Here is a 19,032-nt window from a genome sequence, read left to right as displayed (position 1 = left end):
TGGGGTTGGGGGGCAGTTAGCAGCAGAGAGGTATTCTGACACTCCTTCCCCAGTTTGAGAACCACTGATTTACATCATAAGGTATGGTGAATGCCCTGTCAGAGAAATCATGCAAGACAGACATGAAGGAGTTGTTTTCACCTTCCATCTCTCAGGCAACATAGCTGAAGAGCATAGTCAAATTTTCAACCTCAGTCAGAGGCTTTTTAGATCTTTCCACGGAAGACAAGGAGGTTATAAGCATGGCAAGGGGCAGGTAAAAACAGCTCCAGCAAGGGACAGTAACGTTGACTTTTCATGCTTTGGTATAAAATCCTATGCAGAATTAGTGGCTCCTGGGACCATCCTGGACTCCCGAACTCTTCCCTGCAAGGCTGAACCTGCAGCTGCCCTCAGTGATGCGAAGGGCAAGTCCCTGATTGCCTCCTGAAAGAGCTGCTCCTCAATTTTGACAGCAAGGATGGGGCCTCTAGGATCAAGAGGAAGGTCTTGGAGATCCACTGACAGCCCGCAGCCCCTTCCCAGATGCCCCTGGGCCAGACCAGTCCTGGGCAGTGCCTCTCAGGTCGTGCTTATTCCTGTCCCTCTGTGTCTGGCCTCCTCAGGAGTTCTCTCCTCCAGGGATCAGCAGAGCACCTTCTCATTGCAGTGGGGACCCCCCACCCCCCCACCACCCCATCACATCATTTTATTACCTGCACTGAACTCCCAGCACTTACCACCTCCTTGGGACTGAATACCTCCAGGCATTGCCATTGCTGGCTTCAGTCCCTTGTGTTTGTAAAGAACAGGTTTTGGTTGCCAAGGTCTCTTCTTGATGAAAGATGTTCCAAACTCCTGTTCCCAAGAATAAGGCTTGTCTCCCAGGTTACTGGTGACAGCTGTACTCAGCTTGTTCAGGGCCTTGGGTGAATGTTTTCTGTGTGTGGGGCCTGCATCTACATAAACAATTTGATTTTAAAGTGTAATTAAAAATTCTTGGCCCAAATGAGGTATTGTGACATATCGGCAAAGGTTTAGAATAATGGGGAGAAAAGAGGTAGTAACACTTTTTTATTTTCCAATCTGCGCAGTGAAGATTCTTTTGCAGGGTCCAAGAATTATCTTTTCCTGTTCAGGTCCAGGAACCATCTCTTCGTGTTCTTTATTGTCAAACGTCATTCCTGGTTAATTTCTTATCTTCCACCATGAGAAAACGGTGACAATGCTATTGTTATGCACAATGCCATGGCTCTTAGGGATCTATTTGTATTGAAATAATATGGATCCCCTTGTCTCTGCAGTTTCCTATGACCCCTACTACTGTGTATTTAATGCTGTTTGCATCAGTATTCACAGGTACTGAGCGCTGAATACTGAGTACTGAGTACAGCCCATGTGGCCGTGGCAGAGTGGGAAAGGAAGGTTACAGGGAAACCCCCTCAGAAACTAAAAGAAACTCATTTAAATGTTCTTGGGCAGCTCTTTAAAGAGATATTTACCGTCCAGATCACTATCCCAAAACTCTTCCACAGCCTGGGACATGGCTTTTAGACATCAGTCATCCATTCCCTCCTCTCTGCTTCCTTCATACTTTCTTCCTAAAGAACAAAATCCTGATTAAGTGCTTTCTGCTATCCTCAAAAATAGGAATTCAAGATTAAGAATAATAACATCGCTGGGTACAGTGGCTCATGCCTATAATCCCAGCACTGTGGGTGGCTGAGGCTGGAAGACGGTTTGAATCCAGGAGTTGGAGACCAGCCTGGACAATATAGTGAGACCCAGTCTCTACCAAAAAACAAAACAAAAACGAAAACAGTACGTGTAGTGGGCCTGGTTCCACCATCGGCTCTTTCTGCTGTGCCATGGGGGTCTTCTGATTGTTTGAACACAGACCATTTCTTTCCCTAAGGGAAATCCACTGAATATTCCCCTCAGTGTAGCTGGGACAGACCACAGCTTCGAAGTCTTCACTGCACTTTGGAAGACAACAGAAGGACAACTTGTAAGCACTTCAGCTTTCCCATCTGGGGCTCCTCTGATCAGCTCACTTTGTGGGCACACTGCTTGTTCTCAAAACCTTAGCCTCTGCTCCTGCCTTAATGGAAGAGCACCAGCTTATGAGTCACCACCCAGAAGTTTCCTTCAATGTCTTAAGACTTCATGATCAAGATCCACAGTAGCCCCTAACTCATTCTATGGGGCCAGCATTACCAAATCCAAAGGAAGACATCACAAGAAAAGAAAACCACAGATCAATATTCTTTATGCAGATAGATGGTGTAAGTTCTAAACAACTGCTGTGTTTACATGCAAGTACTCTGTATGCAGAGCCTCCTTTGCTCCTTCCAAGGATCCCACGAAGTTGCCCTCATCTAGGCTGGAAGAGGCTACGTGACTTATGTGCAGTCACGTACCTAGTAAGTGGCAGACCTATGATCCAAGCCTAGCTTTTCCCACCACACCACCCAGTCCTCTGCATATGGCAAGAGAAACAGTGGACCCTGCATGTTTGCGCTATTGGTCTCATCACCTCCATAAGGCCTCTTGACCATTTGACCCACCAGAGTAGCCTCTCTCTGCGGTTGAGAACCTTCCCAAGACCACAGACCCCACTGACCAATGACTCTTCAACCCAAGATCACACATCAGTCTGTGCACCGTAAGGGTTAGGTGTGCAAGAAGGAGGTGGTGTGGGAGGGCAATTCTGCCACTCCCTGGGCAAGTCTTTAACTCTCAGTCTCCTCATCTGCGAAATGGGGACAAAGCTCTAAACACTGACAACACCAAATGCTGGTGAAGATGTGGAGCCATGGGAACTCTCATTCATCGTTGGTAGGAATGCAATGGTGCAGCCACTTTGGAAGACCACGTGGCAGTTTCTTACAAAAGGAAACCTACTCTTACCATATGATCTAGCAATTGTTCTCCCTGGAGCTTATCCAAAGGATTTGAAATCTACATTCACACAAAAACCGGCACATGAATGTTTTCAGTAGCTTTGTTCAGAACTGTCAAAACCTGGGCACAACCAAGATGCCCTTCAGTAGGTGAGCAACAAATAAACTGTGGTGCCTCCAGACAATGCAATCTTATTCAGTGTCAAAAAGAAATGAGGTATCAAGTCATGAAAAGTCACAAAGGAACCTTAAATGCACATTATTAAGTGAGAGAAGCTAATCTGCAAAGCCTGCAGACTGCATGATTCCAACTAGCTGACACTGTGGAAAAGGCAAAGCTATGGAGACAGTGAAGAGATCAGTGCTTGCCGGGGGTTAGTGGGAAGGGATGGACAGGCAGAGCACAGAGGAAGTTTAGGGCCGACTCTTGTGATACTGTGATGGTGGATGCATGTTGTTATGCATGTGTCAAAACCCACACAATGCACAGCACCGAGTGAGCCCTAATGTGAGCTCTGGACTCTGGGTGATAATGACATGCTAATGTAGATTCATTGATCGTAACAAATGTACCACTTCCGTGGAGGATGTTGACAGTGGGGAGCTTGTGTGTGTGTGTGTGGAAGCAGGGGGGCATATGGGAACTTAGTGTATTTTTTCTTTTTTTTTTTTTTTCTTTTGGATGTGCTTTTTTTCAAAATGTTTTCTTTTAGGTTCTGGGATACATGTGCAGAACACTCAGGTCTGTTCCATAGGTAAACGTGTACCATAATGGTTTCCTGCACCTATCCACCCATCTCCTGGGTATTAAGCCCCGCATGCATTAGCTATTCTCCCTGGTGCTCTCCCTCCCCCACCCTCCTGGCAGGCCCTGGTGTGTGTTGTTCCCCTCCCTGGGTCCATGTGTTCCCATTGTTCAGCTCCCAACTCGCTGTATTTTCTGCTCAGTTTTGTTGTGAAACTAAAACTGCTCTAAAAAATAAAATCTATTAAAAAATGGGGGCAACATCACTCAGGTCTCAGGCTGGGTTAAATGAGCTAATACCTATAAAAACAGTTTGTAAACGGCAAGATGGTTTATTGACATAAGCGATTGGTACTATTATGTTTTAAAATCCCAGATGTCCCAGAAATCTACAGTGGGAGTTCAGGTCAATCACTTTGACTTTCGAGGTCCCAGTGTCCTTAGCTACAAACCAAAATAATGCTACTCGTTCTGTGTTTCCCTCCGCTCCCCTCTGACAGCCTCTCAGAGGGTAAAGGGTAGTACTGATGACGGTGGGAATGGCCGCCACTTGTGTCTAGGTACTCTATACACATTTTCACTTAATCCTTATAACCGCCCTGACTTTGCAGATGAGAAAATGAAGCACAGTTGTGGGGCTGGGGGTGAGGTGGGGGCAGCGCCGGGAAGGGAGAGAGGAGAAGTAACTTGTCCTGGGTCATACTGCTGGTCAGTGGTAAAGCAGGTTCCGGAGACTCAATGGCCTGTACTCAACCTCCAACTTTACCCCTGTATCTCCCAGGTTGACCCCTACAAGGAACCCCAGGGGGTGGCTCCATTGCTGGTCACTGGGATTGGCCTCACAATAACAAAAGATGATCAGAGCCAACATTTCTTTCTTTTTTTTTTTTTTTTTTTTTTAAGATGGAGTCTTGCTCTGTGACCTAGGCTGGAGTGCAATGGCACAATCTCGGCTCACTGCAACCTCCGCCTTCCAGGTTCAAGCGATTCTCTGCCTCAGCCTTCTGAGTCGCTGGGATTATAGGCACCCACCACGCCCAGCTAATTTTTGTATTTTTAGTAGAAACAGGGCTTCACCATCTTGGTCAGGCTGGTCTTGAACTCCTGACCTCGTGATCCACCCACCTCACCCTCCCAAAGTGCTGGGATTACAGGTGTGAGCCACCACACCCCATCTTTCATAGCCAACATTTCTATAGGACTTTGAAGGAGTGAAGGACATCCCATCCCCAAATACACCAAATTGGTGTATTAATTACTTTGAGTTGAAAACATTGGAGAAATTGTAGTTTCAGAAAGGGCAAGCTGACCTGTCTCTTCCTGCATGCAGCAAGCCCTAAACATTCCTCTGGGAGGGGGTCCCTCTCCATACAAGGGGGAGAAAATAGCCCTTATCACCATAGACTGAGAATTGGGAGTTGCAATGGTCCTGCATAAAAATACTCCCCAAAGTAACCCTTATCTTCCACTAGCTTTATATCTCTATGTATCTCCTGGTGACTTCCTTAGAAATTTACTGCCCCTAGCCAGATACCCTGTGTCCTGTCATTTCATCTCATATTTATCTTTCTTTGTCTAAATATAAAAGCATCTTTTTCTTTGGTGACTTTGAACTTCACTCTCTCTCTAATTTTTTTTTTTTTTTTAAGAGAGCCTTACTCTGTCACCCAGCCTGGAGTGCAGTGGCCAGATCTTGGCTCACTGCAACCTCCTCCTCCTGGGTTCAAGTGATTCTCCTGCCTCAGCCTCCCAAGTAGCTGGGACTACAGGTGCACGCCACCATGCCAGGATAATTTTTGTATTTTTAGTAAAGACGGGATTTCACCATATTGGCCAGGCTGGTCTCGAGCTCCTGACTTTGTGATCCACTCACCTAGGCTTCCCAAAGTGCTGGGATTACAGCGTGAGCCACTGTGCCCGGCCGGGCTTCGCTCTCTTATGAAGATCCCCCAGGTAGTACAATTTGTGCACTTTCCTCTCTTTAGTCTGCCAGTTGTTGGCAAGGTTTCTAGATCCAGCCAAAGGGCCGAAGGGGGATTGGAGGTGATCTTTGGCTCCCTAACAACTTGCTGTGAGACAGGACTATTTCTAAGCACGTGGTATGCACTGTGTCATTGAATTCTTACAGTAACACTGTAATATGGGTCCCATTATGCTACCCACTTCACAGCCGAGAAAACGGAAGCACAGAATCCAGAGAGCAGAGAACCTCAGACCCAAGAAGGAAAGTGGGGATCCGCCAGTCTGAGTCATTTGTTGGACATGCTGCCTCCTCGCAGGCAAGCTCAGGTTCTTGAGCTGCTGTAAGGCAAACTGCGACAAGGTGAGTATGTGTATGTGTTGCACGTGATGCTGTGTTTGGTAGCTTTGGGAGCTACCAAATCAATGCCAAGGGAGGCCATCCCTGGGCCTCCAGAACCCTGTGTCATGCTGAGTTTGCCCCAAGGGTGCCTGGCTGAACAGGCTCCCTCCCCACCCAGGATGACTTTTTGTCTCCAAATTCCAGACCAGGGAAGGGGAGTCAGGAGCATGGAGCTTTATTTGCTGCTTAGCCACAGAGGAGGCCTGTGGAGCAGGAATGGGGCAGAGTCAGGGGAAGGGGCAGGCAATAGCCCAAGGAAGCAAAGAACCTGGGACAATGAAGAGTCCGCTGGAGATCCTGACTCCCAGTAGGAGTGACCCAAGGCTAGAGGGGAGGGGAGGAACCAGCATTCCTGCAGGCACCTCTCATTTGGTACCTACAGGCTCAGAGACCCGATTTTAAGTAGGAGTTCCTTCAGAGAGGATATCTTGGGTGGTGATCCAGAAGATAAGGCTTTAGAACCAGCCAGCCTGAGTCCAAATCCTGCCTCTCCTCTCTCTAGCTGTGTAGACTTGGTTGAATTACTTAACCTCTCTGGGGCTGTTTCCTCTCCTTTCAAACGGGGATAATGATGGCAGACACCTCACGGGGGAAGATCTGTCCATAGCCTGGTACAGGAACTGGCGCAGAGTAAAAACTCAAAACACATCGGCTGCATCTCCACTGTCAAACAGGGTTTCTAATAGGACACAACCATGTGATGAGGGTTAAAGGAGCAAAATACACAGAAAGTGCTTAGAAAGGATCCTGGCACAGAGAAAGTGCTGATGGTTTTTATTGTGAACATCCTCCTTCTCCCCACCCCTTCTCCTTATCCAGGCAGGGCACTCAGGCGCCAGGAAGGGGACTGCTTGACTTCAGTGTGCAAAATGCAAAGATGGCATTGTCAGCTGCCTCCCCACAGAGGTGGAGGAAAGATGGGGCTGCAGGAATTCGTTAGCACCAATTAACACCCCGAGGCTCCCTTCTGCTCTCACCCTGGTCTGCTTCCCTGCTGGCTGGGGGCCTGGAACCACATGGCAGAGGAAGCAGCCAGGCCCATGGGAGAGGGGAAACTATGGAACCATCAGCAAAGACTGAGGTGTCCAGCCAAGTCCAAGCAGGTATTATTTCTATTCGGAATGGAAGGCTCCAGAAAGGAATGAGAGGCATGAGCGTGGGGCAGGCCTGGGTCCTCAAGGCTATAGACAAATACCTCTCCTAGCCCGTGGCATCTGATACGTGGAGTGGGGATCAACCCATCCACTATACAACAAATGTACTTTCGGTCAGAATCTAGCAATAAAAGAAATAAAACAAATGTTGGAAAAGAAATGCAGACAGAGAAAATGTTTTGTTGAGCTTTATAAATACATATATATTTCTTTTTATTTAAAAAAAATTATTGGCATGCACACGAATATACACATTTGTTCCTTAACCACAGAGGAGGCCCGTGGAGCAGGAATGGGTCAGAATCAGGGACGGAGCTGGCAACATATATCCACATGAATACACACACACACACACACACACACACACGTACTCATGTGCATGCCAATAAAACTTATACATATATATTCATATGCATGCCAATAAAATTTTTTAATAAAAATGAAAAGAAGGGAAATAGTAATGGATTAGTATTTTCTAATCATATTAGTGTTTTTCAAAACAGGAGAAAATGTATATCAATATGTTAATCTGTCGCAGTAGCAATTAAAAGCATTACAGCTTGTGCAAATCCGTGGATGACAACATAAAATTAATCTTCTTAAATTCATGTTCAACAGGCACCAAAGTGATATTTGTCCATCTATCTTTGCTTATAATTAAAGAACACTTTTTAATTAATGGTTACTTTGAAAAGTTACTTTCACATGAAGTACCAAATACATAAATTAGGAAAATCTTAAATATAAGGATAGGTTTTATAAAGATGCTGAAAATTCCATTTCACAAAAAAATTCCAATACTGGAATTTCAATACTGTTTCTATCTTTGTTTCTTCAGGATCAATCATAGTGGTTTTCACATGTTTCTGTAGCCAAAAATTTCTCATAAAATATTTTCAACTGAAAATTTGTTCATTCTAGTTGGGAAGTACCTTCTGAAGTTTTTCTCCTGCAAAAATCAGAGAAAATGGCTGAAAGATGGAGAACCTTGACATGAGTTGACCAGTTAGGAGGGGCAACCAAACTGAGTAATTCAGGTTCTATCTCTTCATCTTTACAACGACTCTATCATCAGTGATAATTTTGAATCCACTAAGATTTAAACTATACCAGAAGAAAGCTTGAAAGATTTCACTGCTTGGGGCCAGGCACTGTGGCTCACGCCTGTAATTCCAGTGCTGTGGGAGCCGAGGAGGGCCGATCACTTGAGGCTAGGAGTTTGAGACCAGCCTGGGCGACATGGTAAAACCCCATCTCTACTAAAAATACAAAAAATAGGCCGGGCGCAGTGGCTCACGCCTATAATCCCAGCACTTTGGGAGGCCGAGGCAGGTGGATCACGAGGTCAAGAGATCAAGACGATCCTGGTCAACATGGTGAAACCCCGTCTCTACTAAAAATACAAAAATTAGCTGGGCATGGTGGTGCGCGTCTGTAGTCCCAGCTACTCGGGAGGCTGAGGCAGGAGAATTGCCTGAACCCAGGAGGCGGAGGTTGCGGTGAGCCGAGATCGCACCATTGCACTCCAGCCTGGAAACAAGAGCGAAACTCCATCTCAAGAAAATAAATAAATAAAATACAAAAAATAAAATAAATTAGCTAGGTGCAGTGGTGCATGCTTGTAGTCCCAGCTACTCGGGAGGCTGATAGGGGAGGATTGCTTGAGCCCAGGAGGCAGAGGTTGCACTGCAGCCTGGGGGACAGAGTGAGATCCTGTTTCCCTCCCTCCAAAAAAAAAAAAAAAAAAGAAAAAGAAAAAAAAAGATTTCACTACTGTGAAATCATTCTCCAAGTGATTGCGTACAACAGCAAAGTCTAGGTGTGCCAGAGCCCACTGCATAATTGGGAGCTCTCTGAATTAACTCACATGCTGAAAACAATGTTTATTAAAGATTAAGTAATAATAAGTGCCAATGTGCAGTGTTCTGTTATCCTCTGCAACACATTCGGCAATAGGCACAGCAATTACAGAGAACTTAGACCATCTAATGTTTGTAAAATGATAATGACCACAGTTTCCTTTTCTTGTGATGTCTGTTTGGATTTCATATCAGGGTCGTGCTGGGTTTATAGAATGAGCCAGGAAGATTCCTCATCTTCTATTTTCTGGAAGAATCTGAGAAGAATTGGTTTTGATTCTTCTTTAAATGTTTGGTAGAATTCACCAGTGAAGGCTTCTGGTCCTGGACATTTCTTTGTTGGGAATTCTTGATTATTTACTGAATCACTTTATTTCTTAAAGTGCTTTATTTCTTATAGCTGTTTAGGTTTCTTTTCTTCCTCGGTTTTTGCAGTTCTAGGAAATTGTGGATTCCATCTAGTTTTCTGGTATACAATTGTTCATATTTTCTTATAATCTTTTCTTCTTTCTGTAAGGTTGGTAGTAATGTCCCCAATTTCATTTCTGACATTAGTGATTTGAGTCTTAGCTCCTTTTTCTTAATCAGTCTAGTTAAAGATGTGTCACTTTGTTGGTCTTTTCAAAGAACCAGCTTTTGTTTTCATTGATTTTTCTCTATTATTATTCTGTTCTCTATCTCCACTCTCTTTCTTTCTTTTCTTCTTCCTTCCCTCCCTCCCTCCTCCCTCCCTCCCTCCTCCCTTCTTTCTTTCTTTTACTTTCTTTCTCTTTCTTTCTTTCTGTCTTTCTTTCCCTCCCTCCCTCCGTCCCTCCCTCCCTTCCTTCCTTCCTTGACAGGATTTCGTTCTGTTGCCCAGGCTAGAGTGCAGTGGCACGATCAAGGCTCACCACAGCCTCAAACCCCTAGGCTCAGGTGATTAACTCTCAGCCTCCCAAGTAGCTGGGATTACAGGCACACACCACCATGCCCAGCTAAGGTTTATATTTTTTTGTAGAGATATAGTCTCACTATGTTGCCCAGGCTGGTCTCAAACTCCTGGGCTCAAGTGATCCTCCTACCTTGGCCTCCCAAAGTGCTGAGGTTACAGGTGTGAGCCATGGTGCCTGGCCACTCTCCACTCTAATCTTCATTCTTTCTTTCCTCTGCTTGCTTTGGGTTTAGTTTGCCCTTCTTTTTCCAGTTCCTTAATGTGTGAAGTTAGTCAATTGATTGAGCTCTTTCTTTTTTTTATAAGAATTTATAGAATTTTATAAGAATTTACATTTCCTTCTAAGCAGTTTTCGCCAAATCCTAGACATTTTAGTATATTTTGTTTTTGTCTCCATTGTCTCCAAAGTATTTATAAATACTTTATAAAATACTATAAAGTATTTTATAATTTTCTCATTTCTCTTGTAATTGTCCTTTGATCCAGTTATATTTGAATTTTAAGAAACAATGAGTAATTTTTTAGTATGTGTAATTCCCATACACTATTTGGGTTCCTTTGTACTAAAAATCATTTGTTTTTTATCTGAAATTCAAATGTAACTGAGCCACCTGCATTTTATCTGAGAACCCATTCCAATAAGAATGTGAAGACACAAGTGGTACACTCTGGGAATGTCTGATGTAAGGGAAGAAAATCGGACCATCCTAGGGAGGCTCCCCTTTTGAGGGAAAAATACAACTCTTGTCCAGGGAGCTACAGCCTCAGGAGAAGAGGAAGGGAGGGAGCAGCACAAGCTTGGAAGGTGGGGGCGAGATTGCAAGGGGAGCTAGGCTTTGCACCAGGACCTTCCTCCTTCCTTCAAGGCTTCCCCACGTGCACCCCAGAGTCTACACAGTGCTCACCACCCAAAGCCCCCTTCTGTGTAGTCCTCGGACTCCACCAGCCGCTTCTTCCAAACTGGATTTCCCTGACAGACGCCAGGGAGGCACGGGAAGGGGTGGCTGGAGGACAACATCATTAAGGCCTTTCTCCTCAGTTCCTGGTTCCCAGTACCCATTGGGTAGGAGAGTGACCCAGCTGGCCTGCCTTTAGGGTAGAGAAGGACAAGGCTGGGGGGGATAGGGCACTTACAGCCCTCCCCCGAGTCATCCACATTCATATGCATGTGCACACACTCACGACACACACTCATGGTCACGCTCACAGGCACCCATTTACTACATACACATTCCCATGCACGACTACGAACACAGGCTCACAGAACACGCCAGCTGGATAACCATGGCCTCATACACTCAGACCCATGGAGGCATGCTCCGCTCACACAGGCACACAGCCCTGCACATATTTGCATACTTGTCTACACTCCTTCAGCCCTGTACACGATGACAGACAGATCACAGTCACAACAAATCCTGTACACTCCCCCACCCTCTCTCAGGCTCTCGGTGTGTGTGTTTCTCTGCATGTTCTCCTGCTGTCTGTATCTGCATGTCTGTCCATCCTCCACCTTCCCACCCAGCTGTCTGCCTCCCTCCCTGCAGCAAGATTGAGGGAGGACAGGCAGGCCTGGTTTCCTTGACAACCGGGGACCCTCTACCTGTCCTGCGGGGCCCCAGTTGGCTGGAAGGAGAAGGTGCTGGGGGGCAGCGTTGGCTTGTCCAGGCGCTTGCTCTGAGTAGGACTGGGGGAGAGGGCAGGGAGAGTAGGGAGGGAGGGATGGGTGACCATCTGGACCGGGGAGCATGAGCTGCAGGCACTGCCCAAGTGCTCCGAAATGGCAGATGGGCATCGCTGTGCCTGGAGGAGCTGGGGCGGGGGCAGCCCAGCATAGCATATGCAGGAGCTCCTCCACTGCCCAGCCCAGCCCTCTCCCAGCCCCTCCCCCTTACCTCCCGAGTACCTTCAGGCCTGACTGATGCTGGAAAAAACCCTCTTCAAGCTCCCTTTCCTGGGACCCAGCCAGTATTGAGAGGTAAAGTCGTGCTGGGGCATGGGGGACGGGGAGCGGGGGACACACACCCCTTAACAACCACCAGAGCTCTATGCTCTCTGCGTGCCATTCCCTTCGGGGAAACGCAGCTCCTCCTAAATTCCCATTTTGGATCCTATCCCTGGAGGCTGCTAGGGAAAATTACCCTGGCTGTGCCATGGGAAACCCAGAAGCGTGGTTCTAATTTGCACACGTCCCGCAAGATGGTGAGGAGAGCTGTGGCTCCGCTTCCTCTCAGCCCCTTGGGTTGTGCAGGCTTTTCCCTAGTACAGAATCCACTAGGAAGACAACCGGCTTATGCCTAGCATCCTGTCCTCAAGGTCCTGAAAGCTGGGCCTGAAAGGCAGGGGACTAGGGAGGACAGCTGGAGGAGGGCCCCGACCAGCAAGGAGCAGAGAGGAGGAAGATGGGTTGCGTGTGGAGGATGGTGCTTCCAGAGACAAGAGACTGCTGGTGTTCCCTTCAAGAAAGAACCTGCAGGCCAGGTGCAGTGGCTCAGGCCTGTAATCCCAACACTTTGGGAAGTGGAGGCTGGAGGATCACTTGAGGCCAGGAGTTCGGGACCAGCCTGGGCAACATAGTGAGACCCTGTCTCTGCCAAAAATTTAAAAAATTAGCTGGGCATGGTGGCATGCACCTGTAGTCCCAGCTACTCCAGAGGCTGGGGTGGGAGGATCACTTGAGCCCAGGAGTTTGAGGTTGCAGTTTGAGCCATGATTGCACCACTGCATTCCAGCCTGGTGACAGAGTTGAAATCCTGTCTCAGAAGAAAGAAAGAAAAGAAAGAAAGAGAAAGAAAGAAAAGAAAGAAGGAAGAAAGAGGAAGGAAGGAAAAAGAGAAAGAGAATGAAAAGAAAGAATGAAAAAAGAGGAAGGAAAGAAAACAGAAAAGAAAGAGAAAAATAGAAAAAAGAGAGGAAGGAAGGAAGGAGGGAGGGAGGGAAGGAGGGAGGAAGGAAGGAAGCAATGAATGAACTTGCAGACCAGCTCTGGGAGCAGTGAGCAGCCTCCAGCACCTCCCGTCTGGCACATTCAATGTCCGCTCTTCCCAGGCAGCCCCCAGCCAATGCCTGGGCACCGCACGGGTGCAAGTGCCCGGCCACAGCATCCCATCGCGGGCCTCTTCACACCGGCAGTGTCCACCCGGATCTCCCTGCTGGGCTGGCGGAGACTCGGTCAGATCCACATCGCCGTCGGAGGCGCTCTCCGCCCATCGTCCTTACACGTGTTGAAATCCCCGACAAACCCATTGCACTCCTAACGCCATCTCAGGGTCTGCTTGCCCGAGGACCCCAGCCCGCACAGATGCCGGGAACCTCACGCCGAGTGCTCTCCGCGCGCGCGCGTCTGCGGGAGACCCGCGGCCTCCGAGCAAGGAAGCGGAGCGCGCCCGGTGGTGGGCACCCCGTGGAGCTGCACGTGGAGCGGTCTCGGGCGCTGCAGCCTCAGGCAGCTCCCTGGAGAACCCCAGACAGCACTGCACCAACCGGGACACGGAGGCCCAGGCAGGGAAAGGGTTAAGGCGGAAAAAGACTGGGGGCATCTTACCGTCAGAATGCTTGTTTCCTCTGCTCCCCGTCTGGTTCCTGCAGCTCTTCCCGCCGCCAGCTTGGCAGGGACAACTTTGCCCTCCCTGCCCCCACCCTCGCCCCCACCCCCCGACCCTCCCTTCTCGGTTCCCAGGCCCCAGACTGGGGCAGGGATTCTGCTCGCATGAATGCTCCATACCGTTCAGATGCGCGGGGGTCTTCTGAGCGCACTTTTAGCACGATTGACCAGAACTACTTCTTCTTTTTTTTTTTTTGAGACGGAGTTTCGCTCTTGTTACCCAGGCTGGAGTGCAATGGCGCGATCTCGGCTCACCGCAACCTCCGCCTCCTGGGTTCAGGCAATTCTCCCGCCTCAGCCTCCTGAGTAGCTGGGATTACAGGCACGCACCACCATGCCCAGCTAATTTTTGTATTTTTAGTAGAGACGGGGTTTCACCGTGTTGACCAGGATGGTCTCGATCTCTTGACCTCGTGATGCCTCGGAGGCTTTTAATTCTGCGGGACGAGAGTGTCCCACACTCTCTGAAGGCTGTCTCTCTTCCTGCCAGTGGACAGGGGAATTAACCGGCTGATTATTTTTTCTTATGCAAATGCTCTCTGCAAAGCCCAGCCCAGGGTAATTTCTACCTCCGATTTTTAATGAAGTGGGCTGTCACCTTGAAATAGCCCTGACGCCGCTGAGCCAGGCCTGCTCCGTACCCCTCTGGGGTGCCACTCTCCTGGCAATGCCCGGCCACATCTGGCACCTTTCTAGGCACTCACCCCTCCCAAGCAGGAAGAATGGCGCTTAGCACGTGGTAGGAGCTCAGTAAATATCTACTGATTAAAACTGAAGATGGTAAAGTAAGGAAAGAGAAACACGCTCATTCCTATGTGGCCGGCGTGAGTCACCTCCTCATCCACGATCTCATTTTATTTCTCACAACACCTCCCTGCGGTGTACACCAGGACTGGAGATGAAGGAACTGAGGCCAGGGAAGGGATGCAGCTTGTTCAATGTTACACAGCAAGTCGAGGCAGGGTCGGGACTTGGCCTGAGATGGTTCCTTGAGACTCTCCTGCAGCCTCCAGAAAAACCTAGGAAGGAGGCTGGTGGCGTGTCCACACTCCCCTTTATATCACAGATCACATCTGTCTGGAGTCAATGGGGAGAGAGGCCAGCACGGTTGCTCACGCTTGTAATCCCAGCACTTTGAGAGGCTGGGGTGAGAGGATGGCTTGAGCCCAGGAATTTGAGACGAGAACAAGCAACATAGTAAGGGCCCATTTCTACAAAAAATAGTAAGTCACCTGGCGAATAGTGACGCATGCTTGTGGTCCCAGCTTCTCAGGAGGCTGAGGCAGGAAGGAGGATTGCTTAGGCTTGGGAGGTCATTGAGGCGGCAGTGAGCTGTGATTGTGCCACTGCACTCCAGCCTGGCTAACAGGCTTTTAAAAAAAATAAGTGGGGGGAAGGGAATTTTTGCTCCCCCACCGCCCTCACCTTCCCAGCCATCCGGGGTTCCATCAGGACCCCTGGGCCCATCAGGCAGGGGCAGCAGCGACAGCTTCCTGAGAAGCTGGGCTTGGGTGTAGAGTGTTTGCTGCCTGCGGGGCTCACCAGCCCCCCTGTGTAGTCCTGCGGGTCAGGTCACCAGCCTCACCTGTCAGTTTCTCGTCTGCCCTCCCCCAGGCTGGCCCAGCTCCCTGACTCAGCCCTCCCAAAGCCTCTGTGCCCTTGCCTACCCTCCCAGCCATGCCACTGCCAGGCTGCCCTGCCTGCCATTGGGTTAAGGGATCCCCTGTCAAAACACCCCAAAGGCCTATCACAGTGCCCAGTGCCCTTCATTTACCCTAAGATGTATGTTGGGGCCTTCCGAAGTCTAACTGGACAGACGTAATCTATTACCTGGGGGGTGTAGACCACCACCAGGGCCTTGTGCTCAGTAGTGCTGTCAACACTCATGCCCCACTCGCTCTTACCTAACTCCTGAAAGATCATGACTAAGGCCATGGGGTCCCCGTTAGCATGGTGCAAACGGACACCAGGCTGCCTGGGCTTTCATCCTGGCATTGCCACCTTGCAGCTCTGTGACCTTGGGCATTTACTTAACCTCTCTGTGCTTCCAAGTGATGATGAATGGAATGGTTGCTTATAAAGTGCTTAGCACAGTGTCTGGCCTGTGTGAGGCCTCACCGCTGCTCTGGATAGGATGCTGCTTTCCGTTTTCGAAGCTGGTATATCCAAGGCACACTGAGGTTTCCATCCCTGCACTGCCATTTTTCAGATGTATGACCTCGGATAGATTGGCCCCTGAGCCTCAGCTTTTTTTTTTTTTGGGGGGGGGGGTGGAGTTTTGCTCTTGTTGCCCAGGCTGGAGTGCAGTGGCATAATCTCGGTTCACTGCAACCTCCACCTCCCAGGTTTAACCTCAGCCTCCTGAGTAGCTGGGATTCTAGGTGCGCGCCACTATGCCTGACTAATTTTTGTATTTTTAGTAAAGACAGGGTTTCGCCATGTTGGTCAGGCTGGTCTTGGGCTCCTGACCTCGTGATTCGCCCTCCTCAGCCTCCCAAAGTGCTTGGATTACAGGCGTGAGCCACCGTGCCCGGCAAACCTCAGCTTTGTTATGATCTCGGGTAGATTGGCCCCTCAAGCTCAGCTTTGATGTCACCTTGGATAGATTGGCCCCTGAATCTTAACCCTCCCAAGGTTCTGTTCAGAATTAAACTCTGTAATATAACCCTCTGGGTAACCCTTTCCTCTGCTGGGGGAAGTGCAGGCAGGGCAGGGTCCTGCGTTGAGCTGTGTATTCCCACCACCTCCTGGCAAAGGCAAGTAGGCTTTGCATTTTATTACCAGAGGGGACATTTATGGCCATACCAAAGCAGAAGTTGCCAGCAATAGCCATCTCTACCTTTTGGCTTTCATTTTGCCAAAGCTGGAAGCCTGTGAAAGGGAGTGGTCATGCTGAGTCCTTGGGTGAGGTGGGAAGGGGGCTGATTATGACAGAAGGGAGACAGACTGGGGTGGGGGAGGAAGATTCTCGTGAGTCCCCTCCTCACTAGGAAGGGAAAAGAGGCCCATGGATCCCACAAGGAGAACTCTAGGAGGTGGCCAGGGCTTCACAGAGGTGGCGCCATGACAAGGTCACGTAGGCTTGGGCAGTGAGGCCTTCAGCAGCCACGGTCACGAGTGAGTCCCCCAGGTCCTGGTGAGATCTGGGAGCCAGAGGAAACCCTGAACAGCAACCAAGTGGCCTCTCTTACCAGTGCAGGATGAACTCTCCGCAGAGCAAAGAAGATTTGGTGGAAATAGAGTGGGACCCGCCCACACCTGAGTTTGGGACTGGGCTTCAGCTCCGCACACCAAGCCCTTGTGCTCCGGGGGGCTGCCTTTGGGGTCCTTTCCACCCTCACGCCTCTGGCCCGAGTGCGGTGGGTCCTGGCGTTACCAGCCTTGCACTGAAGGACCTTGTAGGTGTGGCCGACCCTCTAGCTGGGAAGCGGGACTCCTCCATAGACTCACATCTGTGTCAACAAAGGGAACGTGGGTGAGGAGCTGCAGGGACCTGTTCGTGGCTGGAGAAGGGGATGTGTGCCTCCAGCAATGACCCCACCCGGCTGTTGGTTGGAAGTCTGGGAGAGTCCTGACACACTCACTCCCTGCCACTGGCCGGTGCTCCGACAGGCGTGGGCACTGCTCTTCCCAGCGGCCCCAGTGCCTGTCACCCGTCTTTTTTCCTGTCCCTGTCATCCTGTGATGACGAGGCATTGTGGGAAGGTGGAGAGCTGGGCGGCTCTCCCTTCTTCTGTTCTTCCCTCCTTCCTCTGCCCGACCCTGTCACCGTCCTGTCTCTGGGCCTGTCCTCACCCCACCTCGTCCTGAGCCAGGCACCGCGCGAAGGGCGGGGACAAGTGGGTTCTCTTCCTTCCTTCTCTGAACACAGCTTCTCTTTGTGCCCATGACGAACCTTTCCAGTTCTGACCATTGCAGACCATCTCCCACAGCTCCCAGGTCACACAGAGGGAGGGGCTGCATGGCGGGCCGCGGCCCCCAAGGCTGGCCCTGCTCATCTGGGAGCTTGGCCCCCAGCACGGACCCTCCAGTGGGACCCCAGCACCTGCCCCCCTCCTCCCCGGCTCTGCCAACTGGAATCAAAGCAGCATCGGAGAGAGGGGTGCTCCCCTCAGACTTCTCTGCATTCTCCATGGGGAATGTGACCACATCAACTGCAGAGCAAAGTCATTTTCTCATTTTCTGCTGTGACAATTTAATATCATACATGGTTCATCAAGATGCACAAACAGAAATCTCCTACGACCACATCAAGTAACCTGGGCCCCTCCCCAGCATCCAGCACCTGCAGACACCTGCTGGCAGCAGCAGAGAGTAAGGGGTGAGTCCCAGCCATGAGCTGCCACAGCCCATGGAGCAGGCAGCCTTCCCTCCCCCTGCCCGGCCCCCAGCCTCGGGGTGGGTAAGCAGTGGTTTGCCAGTCAGGGGCTGTGAGCTCTGACTGTGGCTTTGATGTAAGTGGTTTGGGTTCCCTTGAGTGGGGAGCTCATTCTCTCAGTCCCTCTATTGCTCATTTGCAAAAGAGGAGGCCTGGACTAGAGCCCTCTCCAGCCTTGGTGGGAGGGGACCGAGGAGGAGGCGAGTGAGGGTTTGTGCATGGAGAACACACCTGGTTGGGGACAAGATGGCAGGGCCGTGCCTCCATCAGGACCCACTTTTCCCAGTCACCTGGGCAGGGGGTTTAACACAGCATCATTCCTCCTCACTCAGTGCAGGGGAGGAAACTGAGGGTCTGCCATCACCCGGCGTGGGGGTCAGGCAACCACTCACGCAGCTAGGATGGAGCCCTGAGCCTGTGTGACCAATACCCACATCCTGCTGCTTCTCAGCCAGTCCCCCACCAAGCTGAGCCAAGTCTATTTTGCAGGCAGCTTCCTTTTGCAAGGCACCCTCAGACCCTCCCAATGGCCCGGCAGGAAGCAGGGCTGGCCTCAGGACGCTGGGTCACAGGCAGGGACTGAAGCTCGGGAACCAGACTGACCTAGGATGGGGAGCAGAAAGCCAGGGAGCAGGGTCTGGGCCAGGACTTCACGTGGGAAGTGAGGCTGCCGGGGCGCCAGCCTGGAGGGCTGAAGCAGGGCTCAGCGCGCACAGCCAGCCGGCTCGGCCATTGGCCAGCAATTCTGTCCTGCTTCCCCCACCCAGTGCCAGAGACAAAGTCTCCAATGGCCATGAGTGGGGGTCCTTGGGCCCCAGGAGAGAGTTGGTGCCCCTGAAGAGTGAGCTACAATGTGGCCTGCCTAGGTGCTAGACAGTGTGGGAAAGGGGCTGCCCACCCTAGCCCCAGCCAGGCGTAGGGTGGGCCAGGGAGAGTCCCCACAGTGCAATCCACTCCTCCCTGCACTCACACACCCCTGGGGATGGCGTCATAAGTTTTGGAGTCAGACAGTCCTGGCTTCAAATCCCACAGCTGCCTTTCCCTGGCTGTCGAGGGTGGCCTTGTCTGACCCTGGCCGAACACCCTGGGGGCCTCTCCCTGCAGCCCTGGAGTTGGA

The 19,032-nt window shown here is 50.3% G+C and overlaps 1 long non-coding RNA gene across 1 annotated transcript; it reads right to left on the bottom strand.

Moving 5' to 3' along the window:
• Positions 1-5,541: 5,541 nt before the first annotated feature.
• On the bottom strand, positions 5,542-14,117 carry LOC116527601. Its single transcript, XR_004258622.1, has 3 exons — positions 13,948-14,117; positions 13,478-13,710; positions 5,542-7,264 (listed from the first exon to the last, which is right to left on the bottom strand). It is a non-coding gene; the product is annotated as an uncharacterized LOC116527601 (long non-coding RNA).
• Between the last annotated feature and the right edge of the window lie 4,915 nt (positions 14,118-19,032).

This window comes from Sapajus apella, unplaced genomic scaffold (assembly GCF_009761245.1).
Source record: "Sapajus apella isolate SASKATOON/1434 unplaced genomic scaffold, GSC_monkey_1.0 scaffold55, whole genome shotgun sequence".
NCBI classification, from domain to species: Eukaryota; Metazoa; Chordata; class Mammalia; order Primates; family Cebidae; genus Sapajus; species Sapajus apella.
The sequence above is the reverse complement of the archived record's forward strand: the minus strand, read 5'-3'. Positions and strand labels throughout refer to the sequence as shown.